Raw genomic sequence first — 21,082 nt, forward strand, 5'->3', positions numbered from 1 at the left:
TTATAATAGTAATAAAAATAATAGCTAGTACTTACTGAATTTTGAGATATCATTTTAAGCACCTTATATGTAATAAATTAATCTTCACAATAACCCTATATAGTGGGTGCTTTTTTTAAACTTAATGTTTAAATCTTCATAAATGAATAAACTAAGACACTGGACGTTTGAATCACATGCCTAAAGATACTATTGCTAGAATACATTGGGGCTAGGTTTCAAATACATTTAGTCTGAATACAGGCCCACATTCCTAATGTGGTCTAAGAAGCCTAGTTAATTATAGATAAATATTTTTTCGTAGTGTTATTGTTCATTTAATAGATTCAGAGGAATGAGGAAAACAATGAAGATAAAGGAAACTGGTAAAGAAAGAGGAAAACAAAGGAAAATTTAAGCTGAAGAAAGATGTGTATCTTTAGCTTGAAGTTTTTCACCAAGTATCGCCCTAAATTTATTGTAGTGAAATGTACTTAATTTATAATATTAAAAAAACTATCCCTTAAGTACATAGGCAGAATGATGCCACAAATTACATTTTAAAAAGTGGAAGATTGATGACAAATATTTTGCATCTTTTAAAATTTCATAAATAGATTTACTGTGTCAATGCTTGCATATTTTAATATGCACTGTAGTGATCCGGGAATTTTGTGCATAGAGAATACATTAATGTGTGAGACACCATGCCATTTAGAAATTGTACCAACATATTTTTCATGTAAAGTCTCAGGGAAAAGAATGTAAGCCAACACAGTGGGAGCTACTAGATGAAACTTAGTTTTCTTAAAATGGTAAACATAGTATGAATGAGAAAAATTGAAAAGCAACCAAGATGACTGGGAACAGGACAGAAGGAGATGGTCTGGTAAGAAATAGACCAGGCACATGAGAAGAGTAAGTTACATCATGCAGGGTCTTGTAAGACAAATTACGTGACCTTGTCTTTTACTAAGAATAGGAAGATGCCATTAAAATATAAAGCAAAATCAGATTTAGGTTTCAAAATAATCTCTATTTTCAGTGTGGAGAATGAAAGGGGAAGTGTTGAGTGAATGAACAGGGAGAAGCCTAAATGTCATTAAAACATAGATGGCTTACACTACAATTTTATGAAGGAGATAGAGATTTGTTGACTATGTTTAGTCATTGTGTTGAACACAGAATTTAAGTACCTTCTCACATTCCTTTCCAATGTGGACCTACTCCAGAACTCAGATTGCTGACACCAAAATGAACTTGCTTTAGCTATCTTGACCTCCTAATTGGCTGCTGATTGCCGTGAGGTCCACCAGTCATGGACCTGGCATTTCTCAGAGAAGTCACAATTTTTTTGGTATAGTATTAAAGCAGTGACCAGAAAATTCAAGAAAGATGGAGTGTGAGAATTGATTATTTTAGTCATGGCTGAAGAATCACCAGATTCCCCTGCTTAGTACTTCTTTACTAAGTAAGGCAGTTAAGGATTCACTAGTTCAGGCAACATTAGAATTTTTAGAAGTTTAAAAGTGACAGTCTTTTCCAAACAAGGATTGGTGGTGGAGAGGTTTGAAATTGATCTGAAATAATATTATTTTAGTATAATATTAATTTTGGGTTTATATTATGGACAACTAAGATTGTCTATAAAATGATCCTGTAATGTCAATTCCCAGTAGCTTTGCAATTGTCAAAGGCAAGGTGAACTGCGATTACCAAAATTGTCAGCAGGGCAAGAGGAGCAATAAAGGTGATTAGATCTGTAGAGATCTGTGAAATGGATGTTCTTTTTTCAAGGTAAACAGAAAATCAACTGGATTTTTTTTCTAATTTATATAATCAGAAAAACTCAAAGCTGGAAAACAGAAGGTAACATCAGCTGCCACAATGGAGAATATCATCTATAATCAGTTTTGATATTTATGCTAGTTTACAAATCCACTGTTCATTGATTAAAAGGGCAGTCAGATTTTCTTGAAGGACCTTGCGCCTGCATCAAACTGGATAATAAATGCAGTTAATAGTTGTCTGAATTTTCTTCTAAATCATCATAGGCCATACTCCAAAGTCCATACTGGGAAAAGGAGAAAAACTCAGGTTTTCCTAAGTCTGTTAGGTATGGAGACTGATAATAAATCCAGATCACCAGAAATACCCTGTGAAAACCAAGTGATAAATGGAGTTTTGGAACAAGTTTATTTCACAGTGGGTTCAACAGTCTGCAGATCTACTTTGTCTTTTGTTTGTTTCTTCATTATATGTGAACCATGTTATATATATTTACAGCATTCTTCATTTTTGTACAATGCAAGCTTGTATGCTTTCTTCTTTCAGGTGAATTCCCCATAAAATTCCCACGACCAATTCACCCATGAATCTTCACCATAGTCCCTTGTGCTCTTCCCTCCCCTGTTTTGATCCCTCTCCCTCCCCCTCCCCTGCTAGTTGCCTGCTAGTTTATTTTTTTTTAATTTATTATTGTTATTTTTTTCCTGGTCTCTTATTTAGTTCCCCTATGTTCCTCCTATAAGTGAAACCATCTGATATTTTTCTTTTTCCTTCTGTCTTATTTCACTGAGAACAATCCTTTCTAGCTCCATCCATGTTGCTGTGAATGGCATGAGTTTATCTTCTTGATCCAATTATCTATTTTTGGGCACTTGGGTTGTTTCCATATCTTAACTATTGTAAATAGTGTTGCAATAAACAGAGGGGTGCAGATATCCTTTTGAATAAAGGTTTTTGTGTCCTTTGGATAGACACCTAGAAGTGGATTGCTGGGTTATATGGTAGCTCCATTTTTAGTCACTTGAGGAACCTTGACACAGCTTTCCATAGTGGTTGGACGAGTTTGAAGTATCACCAGCAGTGTTTCTTAAATTTTGAACAAGAATGTTCTAACTCACAGTGATATACTGAAATAAGGCATATTCTGACAAATAGGACCAGGAGGAAGACCCTATAACTTCAATTCCCCCATTGTGAACCTGATAGTAAATCAGAAGCAATATCATTTTCCTGGAAGAACTGAAAATATTTCCAGCAAACACAAAAAATGCAGGGATGATGGCACCTATTATTTTCCCATCTGTAGAGACAGTGGGGAAAACAAGGATATACAATGATTCTTATTTTGGGGGAATAGATCTGAAAATTACCAACAATATTTACAAAATAACCACCACACATAGATTATATGCTATACTGAGAAATTTAAAACATTTATCAACAACCTTGTTAAAATTTATCTTACTGAGAGTCTGGAATGTCATTGAGTGATAACTATATCTTCATATATAATATCTCCTGAAAAGTAGATGAACAATAAAGAATTTGCTATAAAATGCTATTTGTTTGCTAATATTGTCTGCCATTTGATTAAATGCTATCCATAATGTTTTGCTTATTAAAGGAAACTGTAGAAATTGTAAAATGTTTAATTATATTTATATGAGTTCTATAAATAGCAATTAGCTCATGCTGGTTAATAATGTTACTCATATTTTCAATTAGGCATAATCTTTTTTTTATTTCCTTTCATTTATATTTAAATGTAACATTGGTTACATCGTTATATGTAACTCAGAGGAATAGGCTTACACCTCCTCAGGTGTGTATCACCACACCCACCACCCCAGAGCACCCATATCCCTTTATCATAGATCATTGGACCCTCTTTGTTTTCACCTCCCTCTACAAATCTCAGTTCTGCAGTTATATTTCTAGACTTTATTTTTGTTTAGTTTTGTCAGTTCCTTTGTTTTGTTTCTCTGTGTTCCAAATATAAGTGAAATGATCTGGTATTTGTCTTTCTCCCTTTGATTTATTTCACTTAGCATAATCCCTTCCAATTCTACCTATGTTGTTGCAAATGACAAGAGTGCATCTTTTATAGCTGAATAGTATTCCATTGTGTATATGTACCACATCTTAATTCAGTCATCTGGATTGGGTACTGGTTGTTTCCATAACTTGGCTATTATAAGAGTGCTGTAATGAACATAAGTGCTGTAATGAACATATATCCCTACAAATTAGTGTTTTGCTTTCTTTGGATAAATATCAAGGAGTATAATTGCTGTATCATGTGATATTTCCAATTTTTGAGAAACTTCCATACTGTTTTAAATAGGGACTAGAGCAGTCTACATTTCCACTAAGAGTGTTTAAGAGTTCCATTTTTTCTACACTCCCACCAACATTTGTTTCTTCTTCTTTTTTTTAATGGGATATCTCACTGTAGTAAGGTGGTATCATTGTGATTTTGATATGCATTTCCCTGATGATAAGTGAGGTTGAACATTTTTTCCTTATTGTAGGCCATTTGTATATCTTCTTAGAGAAGTGTCTATTTAGCCCCTCTGTCCATTTTTTGATAGGGTTCTTTGTTCTCTTTTTATTGAGTTGTATGAGATATTTGTAGATGTTTGATATTAACCCCTATTGAATGTATGATGTGCAAAAATGCTTTTTTCCCAATCAGTAGGGTATCTTTTTTCTCTATCTTTGTTTTGTTTCCCAAATATTCTATCAGTTATCAAGCAAGACTAGTTACTTTTTCTAAATGGCACTTGCATTAATCTATTTCCTCATTTTCCTCAATTTTATTAATATTTTTTTCAAGATTTATTTATTTATTTATTTATTTATACAAGCAATGGGTAAAGTCAGAAGCGTGGGAGGGTGAGAGAATTCACCAGAGCCAGAGCAGGGAGCAGAGCAGGCAGAAGGACCGAAGTACACTGCTGAGGGGAGCAGCGGGCGGCAGGAGAGGTCTGTGCGCCATGTGGGACCTTCCTCCAGTGGCCTGGGAGCAGCCAGGGATTGAACCGGCGCAGCAGAGGCTGCAAGCAGCTCCGCAACCCAGCGCTCAACCACTGCGCCACCGAGGAGGCCCATTTTCCTCAATTTTTGCTTCAAGTATTTAAAAAATTCATCTTTTAGGAACATATACATTTATGATCATTATGTCTTCCTGAGGAATTACTCATCTATCATTTTGAAATATTCAACTTCATTTGTAACAATAATCCTTTCTTGAAGTCTATTTTGATTGATCTTAATTTACTAACCTCTTCAGATTTCTGTTTGTTATTTGCTTGTGCTTTTTATCTTTTTACTTTTAAGAGATAGACATATTTATATTTAAAGTCATTTCTTATAAACAAATTTTACTTAAATCTTGTTCTTTGAAAAGCAGAACCTTAACATTGGAGAATTTAATATATCTATATTTAATAGTGTTTTTTGTTTGCGCTTACATCTGTAATTTACTAATTGCTTTCTATTTGTCACATCATTTTAGGACTTTTGTTTGTTTCTATGTTGGTTTTGTTTCTGTATATTTTTCCTTTTGTGACTGTTTAGACTGTTTTTCAATATTTCATTCAATTTCATTTTGTTTTCTTTGTATTTTTTTTTTTGGAGTAGTTGCCCTGTGCAGGATTAATATATGCTTTTTTAACTTATCGCAATCATGTATGATTTTTGTCACATGACTTTAACATAGCCATCAGTTCATGCCTTACTTTGCATTTATCTCATATAGGAATGTATGCATGCTCATATTTCATATACTTAATATTTCTATAATACATTGTCTAGATTATTTTCCACAAATTTTTGTGCATGCTGCTATTTCTAGAGCAAGATATTTGAAACTACTTATCTTGGCGTTACAGTCTTAATATCGGTTGCTTATATACAAGATGAAAGAGGTTATTTTCAGGGTGTCATTGTTTTAGTGGCCTTGTTTAAACTGCTCAGCAGAAAAGGCCAATCTGAGTGTCTGTTTACTCCATTATAAATTGCCTGTGTCTTATATATTGGCATTAGATACAGACTGAAAAATGGATACTCTAAGGTAGAACTTCTTAAAACTGTAAATTTCTGAGGTCCTAGAACATCACATACCCTAGAGAGATCTGTTTTGCCTTGGAATGTAATTTAAGGACTCTGTTCATAATATTGTAGGAGTTTCTCCTGCCAAACATTTGTATGAAAAAGGAAAAATTATTCCCTTAATATTCTTTATTTGCAATGCAAATATATGGCTAAACTTTCAAACAAAAAATAAATAATGTAAAATATTTTAATACAAATTGATGGACCAAAAAATATTCAAGTTTATTTTGCTCTGGATCATAAAACTTAACTAAAGGTGCATTGCATAACAGTGATAAGATTATTTTTTCTCTTTTTAGTATATTAATACATATCTTATAAGCCCTATTTTTCTATCCCTGGCAGTTGATTATCTTCCATTCAGAAAGACAATCAAAACGATAAATTTTGCTTAAGTTTACTAAATGTTACCTCCTCTGGGAAAGAAGTAGAATTTGGTAACTCAATTGAATATGTTAGAGTTAGCCTTTTGAGAATTATGAATAAAATATTGATCCAAAAATTGCTTGTTTGTGAAAGATCCATTTTACAAAAGCCAAATTCAGTGTGTTATTTTGTTTTTTTTTTGATAAAGCCTTCCTATATCTTGCATTCGTTTAGTGAAACCTTTTAGTATTGATGTTGAGAAACATACTTTGTACTTAAAGCATTTTATTTCTATTAATCTTTTTCTCTGATATTACAAGATAGTTTATAAAGATGCTGTCATTGTCTAAATTTCACATATTGAAAAACTGAACCAAGGACTGTCAAGTAAGAGCCCAAGCTCATTCAGTTTTATTGCCACAATACTTATTCTGTTAGTTTTGTAACCGAGAAAGGAAACTCTTTATTCTTTACCCACAGGGTAAGGTAAATAAGTAATATTTGTTTATTTTCAAATGATGATGGTGAGATGATCCCAAAGCTAAATCCATATCCTGTATATGTTAATCATGTTATTTCATTGAACTCCAATGTTTCTCAATCCCCTTAACATCAACTAACCTGATTAAGAAAATAAAATGTTTAAATAGTGAAACAATCCTAATGTCTACTTGCTCACTGATTTGGAATTGTATCTTCTTCCCCAGAGGTAATGAGAGCAGCATTATGTTAACAATTACTTCATTAAACCTCGGATTGTTAAAAGGAAGATAGATACCCAAGAGTTTATGGACCCTCTACGGTGGCCGGGGATCAAACTGGCGCTGCAGAGGCTGTGGGCAGCCTCGCAACCCAGTGCTCAACCACTGCGCCACAAGTTTGATTGCTTGCTTATATGGTATTTCCCTTTTTAAGTTTTTAAAGTATTTAAGGCATTTCCCTTTCTAAGTTTTTAAGGTAAATCTAGATTACTTTCCAAAAATGACTACACCTGTTTACATCCCCAACATCAGTGTAATAGTTTTCCTCTTCCTCTGCACCCTTTCCAGTACTTGTTGTTGGGATTATTTTTTTTTTAAAGATTTATTTTATTTATACAAGAACTGGGGTACAGTCCAGGTTTGTGGGAGGGTGAGAGGATTCACCAGAGACAGAGTGGGGAACAGAACAGGCAGACTGATGAGATACACTGCAGAGGGGAGCAGCAGGTGCGACAGTAGTGGTCTGTTCACCATGAGGGTTGCTCCGAGGCCAGCGGGGATCAAACGGGCACTGCAGAGATTGCGGACAGCTTCACAGCGGTGCGCTCAACCACCTGCGCCACCAGGGAGGCCCCTGTTGGGATTATTTTTAATATGTTCCATTGTCATGGGTGTGAGATGATACCTCATTGTGGTTTTGGCATGGATCTCCCTTATTAGAAGTGATAGTGAACATTTTTCATATATCGACTGGCCTTTTGATATCTCCTTTGGTGACTTGTCTACACATCTGTTCTCCATTTATTAGTTGGGTTATATTTTTTATTGTTAAATTGAATAAGTTCTTTGTATATCTTGGTGTTAAGTCATTAATTGTGTAAAGTGAAAATATTTTTCCCGATTAAGGATGTCTTCTTAATGTTATATGTATTCTCTTTTGCTATGTGAAAGTTCTTCTAATTTGAGGTTAATACTAAATATTTATTTTTTCTTTAATTTCTCTTGCCATAGGGATCCATTGTCCAGAAACATATTTATCATTAAGATAATTTATAATTGAGATAACAAAGGGTATCACCAGTGTTTCTTCCACGTATCTTATTATTGCAAGTCTTGTATCTAAGTCTTTAATCTATTTTTGAATGGATCTTTTGTGTATGGAGTTAGAAATTGACCCAACTTCATTCTTTTAGATATGGCTATTCAATTTCCCAGCACCTCTTTTATTTGTTTGTTTGTTTTTTCTTACAATATTTGCTTTCTTTTCTCAGATGTAGTCCCCAGAGAATTTCCACCATCAATTCACCCATGCACTATCACCATAGTCCCTTGTGCTCTTTCCACCCTTGTTTTAATCCCTTTCCCTTCACCTCCCCTGCAAAATGCTGTGCTCAACAAACTGGGCCACCAGGGAGGCCTCTTAGATGAGGTATTTTAGCAGAGACTTGAATGCACTGAATCTGGGAAGACATTTCAGGAGAAGGAAGGACTAGCATGTGCAACTTTTCAAGATGGTGTTTGTGCTTGACAGATCTGAGGACCAATAAGAAACTCAGTATAATGGAAGAAGGGAGAAAGCAGTTGGCATTGAAATCAGAGAGGTAGATAAGACTAGACCCTGTAGGGCTTTGTAAGTCACAGTTAGGACTTGAATATTATTAAAAGGGATAGACAAGGAGGGAAGCCTCACTTGAGTGTTATGTTCACATACATATTTTTAAAATGTCATCTGGTTGCTCTCTTGAGCAAAGGCTGTGGAGCGGCAAGAATAAAAATAGAGAAACTAATTCTTATGCTATGACTATTATTATCATCACACTATTAGCATCACTTTATTATTAATATTTTCCATCTTCCTATAGAAAAATACTATTCTTTAAAAAATGTCTTTAACCTTTATGGGTCTGCCAATTCAAAGGAAGAAAACATGGATATTTAAATATACCAGAAATTTTGCTTTCAATAATCTCAAGCTAATGGGAGGTAAAGAAGTCACTTCCTCTTAAATTAATTGTATTCCCAGAGGCCTTGTTAAACGAAGTATTACTGAGCCTTACACAATTGTTCTATAAGCCGGTGCTGAGGGAAAAAATTTATTTTCAACAGAACAAGTATTTTCTAACTATTGCTCATGAACATATGAAAATATTTTCAGAATAAAGCTACTTTCTAAATCACATAAAAATCTTTAAACTGCTTTCAGAAAGACCAATTGAGAAAAGACGACTTATGCAGTGCAAAAGCTGTTAAGGTTTTATGATAATCTGAAATTAAAGATAGAAATAAAAATCAGGTTTTTACTTCTCTACTGTGTTACTTACTAGAATATCTAACACTATCATTCTACAGAGTAGTAAAAGAGGACATTATTATGTATATTTACTAAGAAGAAAAATGTGTCTACTTCTTGACAAATCACATGAATTGTTAGTGTAAAAACTATCTGACTAAAAAAGTCACACAAAATTAGAATGACCTCATTTATGTATTTTTATTATAATGTAGTTATAGATTTTATATTCTATTTAAATGCTAGCAGAATTAGATTGGGTTCCATGTCCTATAAATTAACAGATTTTAACCGTAAAATATTTAGCTGTTCGTGAAGATTCAATTCATAGAGCATATGGTAATAAAATATATGTTTACAGTAATACAGTCATGAACTTTTCTCTACTTTTTTGAGAACATAGTGCTGATGATAAAAGATATACTTGTATAGTTGTAAAATGACTAAATAGAGTTTATTAAAAACTAGGTATATTAGTACTTTCCAGGTATTGGCTTTATAATTGAAGATGAATATTAACTAAGTGTTTTTGCGTTTACATCCACCTTCTTTTGAAATGAAAATAATCATAACTTTTCATGAATGTGTTTACTCAGATTTCCTTATGACAATGTTACCAGTAACACTGGAGAGGTTAGCTTTTGTAGTTAGAAAAAGGGGAGCAGGAAAAAAGTACATTGTGGGCTGGTTCCTGATTGTGGACTAAAACATTCAAAACCTGCTAGTTATAGACAGATTCAATGGATAGAAAAAGTAACATTATTTGAAATAAATAGTTGGGCTCTTGAGAGATAATGGGGAATTATAGAAAGACTGTCCTGTGAGTTTCACTTCATTGCCCTGGGAATTGGGTTGTTGAAACATATATGAGATGAGAGGGATCTCAGACCATAAGTGGGGTTGGGTGGTTAGTATTTGAGGAGATAAAAATGAAATTCTCCAAGTCACAAAAAGCTGGGCTCCTACAGTTTCTGCAGGCATTAAGGATATTTCTACCCACTTCCCAACTCCCACCAAATAAAAAAACCTTCATCTAGCTACAGATTTTGAACAGAAAACTCTTCTATGAAAATGTTTATCCATAGGCTACATTTCAAATGAATTAGTGTTGAAATTTTCAGTGTAAACATTGTCTTGAACCCCTTAGGGAAGTATTCCAAAAAATTCTCAGTTATTACATCAGCATTAATTTTTAGTTCTTTCTAGAATTTTTTTTGTAACTTCTTTTGGATTTTACTCTTCTGTTGTCCTAGGGTTTCCAAATAGAAACTTGGGTGTAATTTGTGTGAGTGTGGACTCAACTTTAAGCTGAAATACATGTGTGTGAGTAGGGCTGGTTGATGAGAAAAGTTGGAGGAGGGTAGAATCTGGTATTGCTTATGACCGAATGGAAAAGTAAATGTTATTTCCATTTGAAAACAAATTAAAGATTTGCTAACTTAGAGTACCAGTTAGATTGCCACTGTTGGTTGAACGCAAGACAGGAATTCTATAATCTGCAGACACGTAGGCCAGCAAGACCAACAGTTTAGTAGTGATAAAGGATGCACTGAATTGTTCATTTTTTTCCACAAAACTTGAGTGAGAGAAGAAATAGCAATCAAATTATTTCATTCTCTAGTTCTCTCTTTTCCATCAGTTTGAAAAGGAAACTAATTCCTTTGAAATTATGTAAGAACAAAAATGAAGTGAGAATTTCCAAGAGAAAGAGATTAGGTGTCCCGTTAATACAAACAGGTAAGGGTCCCAGAGTTTAATGTAAATATTGAAGAGAGGTGAATTAATTATTCCCAAATCAGTGAAAATCTACCTAGGAAATTAGAGACTACTAGATTACTGGAATGGTCTACATGTGTGTACGTACTTCTTTTTTATTTAACGTTTTGGAATCAGGAAAATTATTAGATTCCTTAGTAAAAGTAGAAAAATGAGTTTAAATTTGTTTGTGTAACACATTAGCAAGCTACTTGGAAAAATATGCACCATTTACCCTTGGGGAGGGGGGGCTAATTTTTTATCCTTGCCTTTGGATTCAGTTTGGAGGAATTTATTTGGAAACTTAATTTATAAGCTATGTGAACTACAAGTTTTTCTTTGTACCTCTCTCTGAGCTCATTATCACCCTGAAACTGCTATGAGATTGTATAACATCATGTTTATAAAAGCAGTCAAAACCAAACTGTTTTATTTGGAATTATTATAAGTATTTTCTATAATGCCTTGTGTAAGCAAGCTGATAGCTAAGGGATTGAAACAAGAACAGGAAAGTTCAAAAGCAAAGTATCAGTACTTTGTCTAGTGAATTTTTTCTCTATTATCTTGCTTTGTATGTTACTTGAATAACAATCTAAAGGGGTAGGGTGGGATGGGGGGAGAGGAACAGATGTCATGATATTGATGGTTATTTTTAATCTTTTCTTAACTCGTATTTTCTTCAGGATATTTATTCATTTCATTTTCCTATTTGTCTATATTAACAGAAACTTCTGATTGTAAAAATTGGAGGAACAAATATCAAAGATAAATGAAAAATGGAAACTTTAATAAGAACAAAAAGCTAGACTCACTTTCAACCAGTTATCCACCCACCTCATATTACTTACAGTGCAGAACACTCAATTTTAAATGTAACTCTCCAATTCTACAGCACAGAAAATGAGACTATATATATCATTACAATCCCCAGTAGAGATAATGAGAGCATATGCACAGCTACAACTATCCATTGAGATAATGAGATTATAAATACTGTACTCCTACTGCTTCCAGGTGTAATGAGAAGCTGCCTTTTTTTATGGCCATATTTCTGCAATCATCCTTGAGACCAGGAGACAGTGGATTCAGAGATAAACTAATGAGGAATAGAAACAGATAACCATTTATCACAGCCTTTCCAAAATCAGTTCTTGAAGAAAGGCACAAATGGCACCAAAGTTAATGAATATATCCATTTGTTAACTAATGTCTACTGTTTCAGAGAACAATGAAAAATGAAGGCATTATTAAAGAGCTAGTAACCTGGGTTACTTCTTTATAGGGTTAAAGCTCATACCAACAGCTCTCATAAAAGTAAGATACAATTAAGAGTCTCTGGAGATAATCACTTAGTATATTTGTATTCTCTTAAATTGAAAAAAGACAGTGACTAACACTAATTTATCAATAAATTATGTTTTTGGCAGTAGTATTGATTTTCTGAAGCCAGGGGAGAGTTACATTCCTCTAATACTCCACTTTCCTGGAGATATGTTTGTGTTCAAAGAATTATGCAGAATAAAAGAGATCAGGCTCAATTTGGGGATACAATTAGAGATTAATTGCCATGAAAACCAAATTAGAAAATAATTTATATACTTTGCTCAGTTGTTATATTTGATATTTAATTTACCAAAATAAAATATCCCCCCATGTTTTAGGAAGATGGGGGTAAAATTCTCCCTATCCTGCACGTATCAAATTGCAAATTTTTAATCTCGTTTTATTTTCAGTGTTAGAATTTTTGAAGTAAAACACAGATTCTCAATGTATTTTAGCCTATATCTAACTTTAATATTTCACCATTTAGTTCCCTCTCTTTAAGAACCAGGCACAGTGGTTTCTTTACAATTTGTATGTATGTGAAATCTGTTTAAGCTTTATTCGTAAAGGACTTGAATCCACTTATATCCCAGCTAGTGAATAATTTAATTACATACCATTTTGAGATAACCAAGCAAGATAGGTTTGTTATTTCTAATCATATTATTAAAAAAAAAGTACTCTTTCTATCAATCTAGTCAGGTCACTATCTCATGAACACTTCAGTTTGTTCTCAGTAATGATTACAACCTGAAGATGTCTTTTTATCTTTTATTTAAAATCTGTCTCCTCCACATGGATAGAAGAGACAGAAGGAAAAAAGTCTTTCCTGTAATGTGTGAGGTTATCAAACAGGAATATAACACATTACTAGGACATTAAATATATAAATAAATGGTAGGTAGGTAGGTAGATAGATCGATCGATAGAATGACTATGTATAGGTGAACAGCAAATTTTAAATAAAAAGAATTGAGCATATGTTTACCTTATGTTGGATTTGTATTTCTAGATGCTAAAAGTGATACTATATTGCTTGTTGTGGATACTTGATTTGTTTATTGCTAATTGTTACTAGGGTAGCTTTGCTTTTACACCCTCTCATTAGACAGAACTAGGGAATTTATATATTCCAATTTGTATACACAGACTCTTATATTTGTATTTTATGTGTGTGTATATAATTTTAACAAAAACATACATTTTATTGAGACCTCTAAAATCAGTCTGACTTTGCTAAGCTCATCTTTAGCTTCCACCTACACTTATTTGTAACATTTTTTTCTGTTCGTGAGTAACTTGATTTCTGTCTCTATGATATTTTTATTTATTTGTCTATATCTAAAGTAGCATCAGAATTACTAATCCATACTGTTTAAAAATATTCTAGCTTTAATTAAAGAAACATTGATAATTCCCAAAAGTATGAAAGGAGGTTTGTGACTCTTTAAATTGAGAAAATAGTTTTTTAAAAAATCTTTGAGGCATTCTTCATTTTTTTAACCAAGGTATTTTTTTTTAAGATTTCTTTATTTATACATATAAGAACTGGGGTGTAAGACAGAGGTCCGGGGGTGGGGGAGTGAGAGGATTCATCAGAGAGTGGAGAACAGAACAGGCAGATCAACTGAAATACACTGCAAGGGAGCAGCCCATGAGGTAGGAGTGGTCTGCTGCTCCCTGGCCATCCAGGGATCAAACTCCTGCTGCTGTAGTGGCTGGTGGTAGCTTGATAGTGCTGTGTCCTTAACCCCTGCACCACCAAGGAGGCCCTACCAAGGTATTTTTTTTGACAAATTCCTATTACTTCATTAGCTTTTTTGTTCCTTGATGACATTTCAAATCTGAATCTTCATTTCTCTATCCAACTTTGTAGAATAACAACCTAGTTTTGTATTTGCATTGTACTTTTATGTTGCTTTTGCACTCAATTTCACATGTTTAGTATATGGTTCATTTCAGAGCAATTGCTGATAAGAATTGTTTCTCCTCCTTTCTTAAAATTTAGGAAACCAATCAAAACCAAACCAAACCAAACCAAACCAGACCAGACCTAACCAGACCAGACCAGGCCAAATCAAACCAAACCTAAGGAGTGACAGAGCTTTTTAATTCTTTGACTCTTTTATCTCCTTACTTCTACCATCCTGAGCCTCATTCAAACCAATTACTCTTGAGAAGTCCCTTTCTCCCTTAATGACATGGTTACCCAAGTCCTCCTTTTTTTCTCAGGTTAAACCTTTAGAGACATTGTTGACTCTGCCTTTCACTTGTTTTTAAATGTAATTAATGGCTTCACAGCTTACATTTTAAGATCTTTCTTACCTGTGACCTCTTTCATGTTTTTATACCCTTGAGAGGCTTTTATATTAATATAAACCAGCATTACATCCTGCATAGGAAATTGCAATTACTTGCCCCTGTGCCCCAATATATTCTGCATACTGTTAAAAATAACCTTATTAAAATGCTTGATGATATGTTTTTCCAGGGTCAATTAGATCACATTGGAATTAAGTACAATTCCTTAATCAAATATTCAAGTCCTATTAAGCTGTGATTTCAACCAACCCTGTTAGAGGTGATCCTTGTACTTTCTCTTGACACATACAACCTTCAAATGAAAAAAAGTAGAATAGTCTACATTCACTTAACCTTTGTTCATTTAAATTTTGCATATATGATTTCCTTTGTAGTTCAGATGAAACATTAAAGCACTAAAGGGATATATTAGAAATTTAAAAATTCAGTTTTAATGATATAAGCATTCTCCTTAAAAAGAAAAAAATGATTTAATTAAATGTTTCATAATGACATTCTGATAAGATGAATGGCATATATATGTAATCACACACACATAAATAATTTATGTTTGATGATAATTAACGTGTGTGTATATATAAATATATCTAATATTTCAGTGGAAAAAATGACAATGAATTAACAGACCCTATAGTAATTAAAAAGATAATAAAATCTCATCAACCATGTTGAAAGTAATAAAATTGTATTATGCACAATTGTATAACAATGTACATGTGTGTATCTAACATGACACAAGTTGAAATTAAAATTATTATATCTATTAAAGAAATTAAAAGTGCAATAAATTCTTACCTCAAAAAAGCCTTTTTCATACAATTAGTGAATTTTCTACGTAAAGGTGAATAAAATACCACTTTTATATCAATTTTTCTTGAAAATAGAAAAAAAAGAATATACTCTTTTGAGGTGATCATAATTTTTACACCAGTTCATAACAAGGGTGTTACAGAAAGGAAAATTTTAAGTCAATTTCTTTCTGCATCTGAATGTACATACATACATGCAGACAGACTAAAAATATTTCAGATTAATTCTAGTCACATAAAAAGAGGATAACTATTATGGTAGTTCCTCCAGAAATACAATGTTGGTTTAGCATTCAAAAATCAATCACTGTGGTTCTATATAAATTTCAATAATGTTTGATACATTTCTTTGAAGAATGTAATTGATAGGGCTGGCATTGAATCTGTGTATGGTTTTAGATAACAGGGCCATTTTACCAGTATTAAGTCTTCCAATCCACGAACAAATCTTTCCATTTTTTTTGTGTCTTCTTCTATTTTTGTAACATAGGTTTCATTGCAAAAGTCTTTCATCTTCTATATTTCTTTTTGGGTAGGGTTATATTCTTGATTTCTTTCTCTTTTAATTCATTGTATATAGGGATACAACAGATTTATGTGTATTTATTTTGTAGCCTGCCACGTCATTTTACTGATTTCATTATTTTTAAAAGATTTTTTTTAAACTGTGTTCTTTAGGGTTTTCTATGTATATTATCATACTGTCTGCAAATACTGATAGTTATACTTCTTCTTTCCCAATTTGGATTCCTTTGTATCTTCCCCATGCCTAAATAACTAGTAAGGACTTCTAATACTATGTTGAATAGTAGTGTTTTAAGTGGACATCCTCTAGATGTGAAATAAAACCAACATATTATCCATCTTTAAATATACTTAGTTGCCCTTACACATACTTACAACTTTAGAAGTAAAGCTTAAAATTTTATAAAAGACTTTGATATATTTATTATAAAATTGCCAGATTCTTAAAAATTTAGTCTGTTATTTTTTGTTAATTTGTCAGTTGTTTTCATGTCTATATAAATTTGGAATTACTTTTGTTACTCCTCTATATGTGCACCTGCTTCACTCATTTCACTGAACCTCTTGTGACTTATCTCCTTCATTTCTCTATTCCCTCCTCCACATCCTGTTCCCTATGTTAACCAGTATATTTTTTACAAAATCTAAAATTGTTTTAGCTGTGCTTCACCAGTATATTTTTTTATTTGTATTCCACAGATAGGTTAAATCATCCAGATATCTCTTTCCCTTCCTGACTTATTACACTTACCACTTTTCTCCTCAAGGTCCATCCATTCCACATATCAGGTTCTAGATGTATTTATATCCAGGCATTTTTTTTTTTAAAGATTTTTTTTTTTATAGAGGTATGTTTTATTTATTTATTTGTTTGTTTGTTTATACAAGCACTGGGTACAGTCAGAAGCACGGGAGGGTGAGAGAATTCACCAGAGCCAGAGCGGGGAGCAGAGCAGGCAGAAGGACCGAAGTACACTGCTGAGGGGAGCAGCGGGCGGCAGGAGAGGTCTGCGCGCCATGTGGGACCCTCCTCTGGTGGCCGGGGAGCAGCCGGGGATCGAACCGGTGCCGCAGAGGCCGCAGGCAGCTTTCGCAACCCAGCGCTCAACCGCTGCGCCACCGGGGAGGCCCTATATCCAGGCATTTTTGAGTAGAGATGTTACCAACAGGGGAAAAAAAAAAAGAAACAACTCTGGTTTTCTAGCCTAATCAAACAAAAGGTTAGTACAGTTAGGAAGATTTTCTGGATAATGTTTGATTCTATTATTTTTTAATTTATTTTTTATATTTATTTTTAAAATTTTTTACATCATTATTCATTTTTAAACAATATTTGCTTCCCCCCACCCCCTCAGGTGTAGTCCCCATAGAGTTTCCTTCACCAATGCACCTGTCCACCATCACCTCAGTCCCCTGTGCTCCTCCCTCCCTCCCTCTGATCCCTCTCCCTCCTCCTCCCCTGCAGGATGTCTCTGATTTATAATTGTCCATTTTTGCTTTGTTGTGTTTTGTACTGTGATTATTTTTTTACACTGATGTCTTATTTGGTTCCCCTACTGGACATAAGACCTGAAACCATAAAATATATAGAAGAAAATACAGGTAAAACACTACAAGACATACATCGCAGTAACATCTTTAAAGACTCATCACCCAAAGCAAAGAAAGGCAAGGAAAAGATTAACACCTGGGATTACATCAAACTGAAAATCTTCTGCATAGCAAAAAGAGACATTAACCAAAACAGAGAGATACCCCACTGGTTGGGGAAAAAAATCATTGCTCTCCAGTCAACTGATAAGGGCCTGATCACAAAGATAAAGAACTCACATGACTCAACAAAAACAAAATAAACAATCCAGTCAAGAAATGGGCAGAAGAACTTAAAAGACATTTCTCCAAAGAGGAAATGCAAATGGCCAACAGGCATATGATTCTATTATTTTTAATGAAAATAGGGATGTTTTGACTCATTTCTCGATATCTTAGATACCTCAGGCTGTTATTAAAAAATACCATAGACTGGTAGCTTATGAACAATACACTTTATTTCTCACAGTTCTAGAGAAGGAAGTTCATGGTCAGCATGCCAGACAATCATGTTCTGTTGAGGTTGCTGGCTTCCAACTTCTTGTATCCTCTTGTGGCACAGAGTAGAAACAAGTTCTATGTCTATATAGTGGGCACTAATTACATTCATGAAGGTGCCACCCTCATGACATCAATCCCAATTACCTCTTAAACATCCTACCCTATTTGATTTGATTTCATCAAATTAGAGTAGTGTTTCAAAATAGGGATTTGGGGAGGACACAAATATACTAGGTGACATTTAGTTGGATCAGCAAAATTGCAGTTTATCTAAACTGTCTCCCTAATGTAATGAACCATAGCATACCTTTTCAACAATCAACTCTCTTATTTTACCTGAACTTAACGTCAATGTTATAGCTTATTCTATTGCAGACACTAGAAATATATTTAGGGAAATGTTTAAATATTACTGAATTTAGTGAGGAAATTTTATCAGATACCTTCTTTATGCCAAACACTATACTGAGGCTTGAGAATAAAAAAATAGCTTAAGAAAGGCGCTAATCTAACCAGCACATGAGGCTAACGGGCAAGTAAATTTTAATAAAGCATAAATTCTAAGTAGATACTAGGTAGAGTGATGGTTTAAAAAAAAGTGACCTATCTAAGTGGAAAGAAGAAACAATTTTGCTGGGCTTTTTTCTTCCCTTTTAGAGTTATAATAGTTTAAGAATTCATAAAATTAGTCCAGTAAGTTATGATCAGTATTTAAAAAAAAAAGATGAGTAGATATTATGAGGTATATCACATGTATTAAGATAAAACATTTCTTGTATGAGACATATTTTCCTTAAACATATATACGTGTTTGTGTACATTTGACAGGTCTTTTTTTTTAAAAAAAAAGATTTAATTTATTTATACAAGCACTGGGCACAGTCAGAAGTGCGGGAGGGTGAGAGAATTCGCCAGAGCCAGGGGGGAGAGCAGAGCAGGCAGACTGATGAAATACACTGCTGAGGGGAGCAGCGGGTGGCAGGAGAGGTATGCGTGCCATGTGGGACCCTCACCGGTGGCAGGGGATCGAACCAGCGCTGCAGAGGCTGCGGGCAGCTCCTCAGCCCAGTGCTCAACCGCTGCGCCACTGGGAGGTCCTTGACAGGTCTTTAAAACACATTTTTTATTGCAACTCAACATCTAAAGTTTTGAAAGTATTTCCTTACATTACTGAAATAAGAAATAGCATGTGTAAAACATATGAAAAATAAAACAAGACACCATATTCATTAACTTTAATTGTTTGGTTTGTCTGGATTGTGTAGTATGTGTTAGGGAAATAAATGGAGAGAAGTTGTGTAGTATGTGTTAGGGAAAAAATGGAAGACTTGTGATGTAGTATTATAAATATGTTTTAATTAAGATACCATTTTGAGATTCATTTTTACCCGTAGGACATCATGCTATCTCTACTGCCACAATATATGCCATTTTTTCTTCAATTACATATAAAAATTAAATTTTAACTGCATGGTGAAGGTAAAAGGAAGCCATTTTGTTTATTGTTTATGCATTAGTCCAGGAATTCAGGTATATAGGAACAAAATAGCATGATTAATATATTTTTATCCCAAGTTCCCAGTTATGCTAGAGTCAACAAAAATCTGTCATTCAGAATGAGACACGAGCAGGCAATGAGGGGAGTATAGTCCTTAACACCAAAGTAGTTTGTTTAGTGTTAAAGTGTCTTTCCAATGGATGAAGGACAGAAGTGTTTCAGGTTGCTTTAGGAGCACATGAACACTGCTGATAGGATGGATGACCTGTATGACCCGAGATGTCCCGAGTGACACCACTTCTGTTTTCACCCAATTTCCAGAAGAATCTTAACCACACTACTGTAGCAGGAGGACTACATACATTCAAAAAAGAATCCACAAGTTATACAACAGTTTATAAGAAACTAGTAGAGCTCTAGGTTTGTCCTTTATATCAACTTTAAATACATTTAGCTCAATATCTCCAATATGAAGATTTGTAACGATTGAATCAGAAGGAAGTATATTGCCAGTTTTCCTGTTTGCACTGGGGAGGTATCCAAAGTCAAGGATAACTGGAAGAGATATCTTATAGGGAGGCAACAGAGCACAATCTAAGACTGGAAGAAGAGATAATATGGCCATGGGTGCCCTAGTTACAGGCACAGGAAATAGCAGAGACAGTAACCAGGGAAACTTATGGAAATAGGACCAATATTCAAACTATTTATATATCAATCATTTGCTCCACACAGGATAATTATGTGGTATGTTTATCTCAATATTATTAATATTAGTTAAACTTTAATCTAGATGAACCTTCGAAGTTATTTTGTTTTTTAATTACTTCTGCTCAGCACCTGTCTGAATGTAATTAATAAAGCACATTATCATAAGTATCTAATCAAATCTTCTGACTGCAGTACACAATCCATTCCCTCTTGGAAAGTTTCTGTCTTAAAAACTGTTCAAGTCATTCACTTAGAGATGTTACTGTATTGCATTGAGCCTAGGCATAACCATTCTATTTAAATGAAGTTTTGCTTTTTGCATGTCTGTGTGTCCATTTAAATTTTGATGGTGCAGGTAGGGATTATTATCTGAAGAAGTAAAATTCCTGATGTCTAAGGACAATAGTTTCTTATGGGCAATTACTATCTTAACCTTAAGCTAGTCATTTGGTATACTCTGTGCATAAAAGGAGATACAAACACCTCATTTTGATTATATTGCTGTTTGATATGGCTTAGATACTTTAAAATATTTTTTAATATTTATAAACTTACACATTTTGAATGTCATATTCATAATCCTTTCATAGATTGATAGAAATAGGGCAATGACTAGTTTCACAATTAACATAAATTAATATATCAAATAGACAAAAAAATCAGAAATGATATAGATACATATTTTTTCTTGTTATTCCTTAGAATTTTATCCAATGACGAGAAAAAATCATTTTCATCCCATAATAAATAGGACCTTTATTATATAATACATGTTTGTATATATTTTTCCTGAATATAAAAACAGAAT

Source organism: Talpa occidentalis, unplaced genomic scaffold (assembly GCF_014898055.3).
Source record: "Talpa occidentalis isolate TD23 unplaced genomic scaffold, MPIMG_talOcc4v2.1 talOcc4.11, whole genome shotgun sequence".
NCBI classification, from domain to species: domain Eukaryota; kingdom Metazoa; phylum Chordata; class Mammalia; order Eulipotyphla; family Talpidae; genus Talpa; species Talpa occidentalis.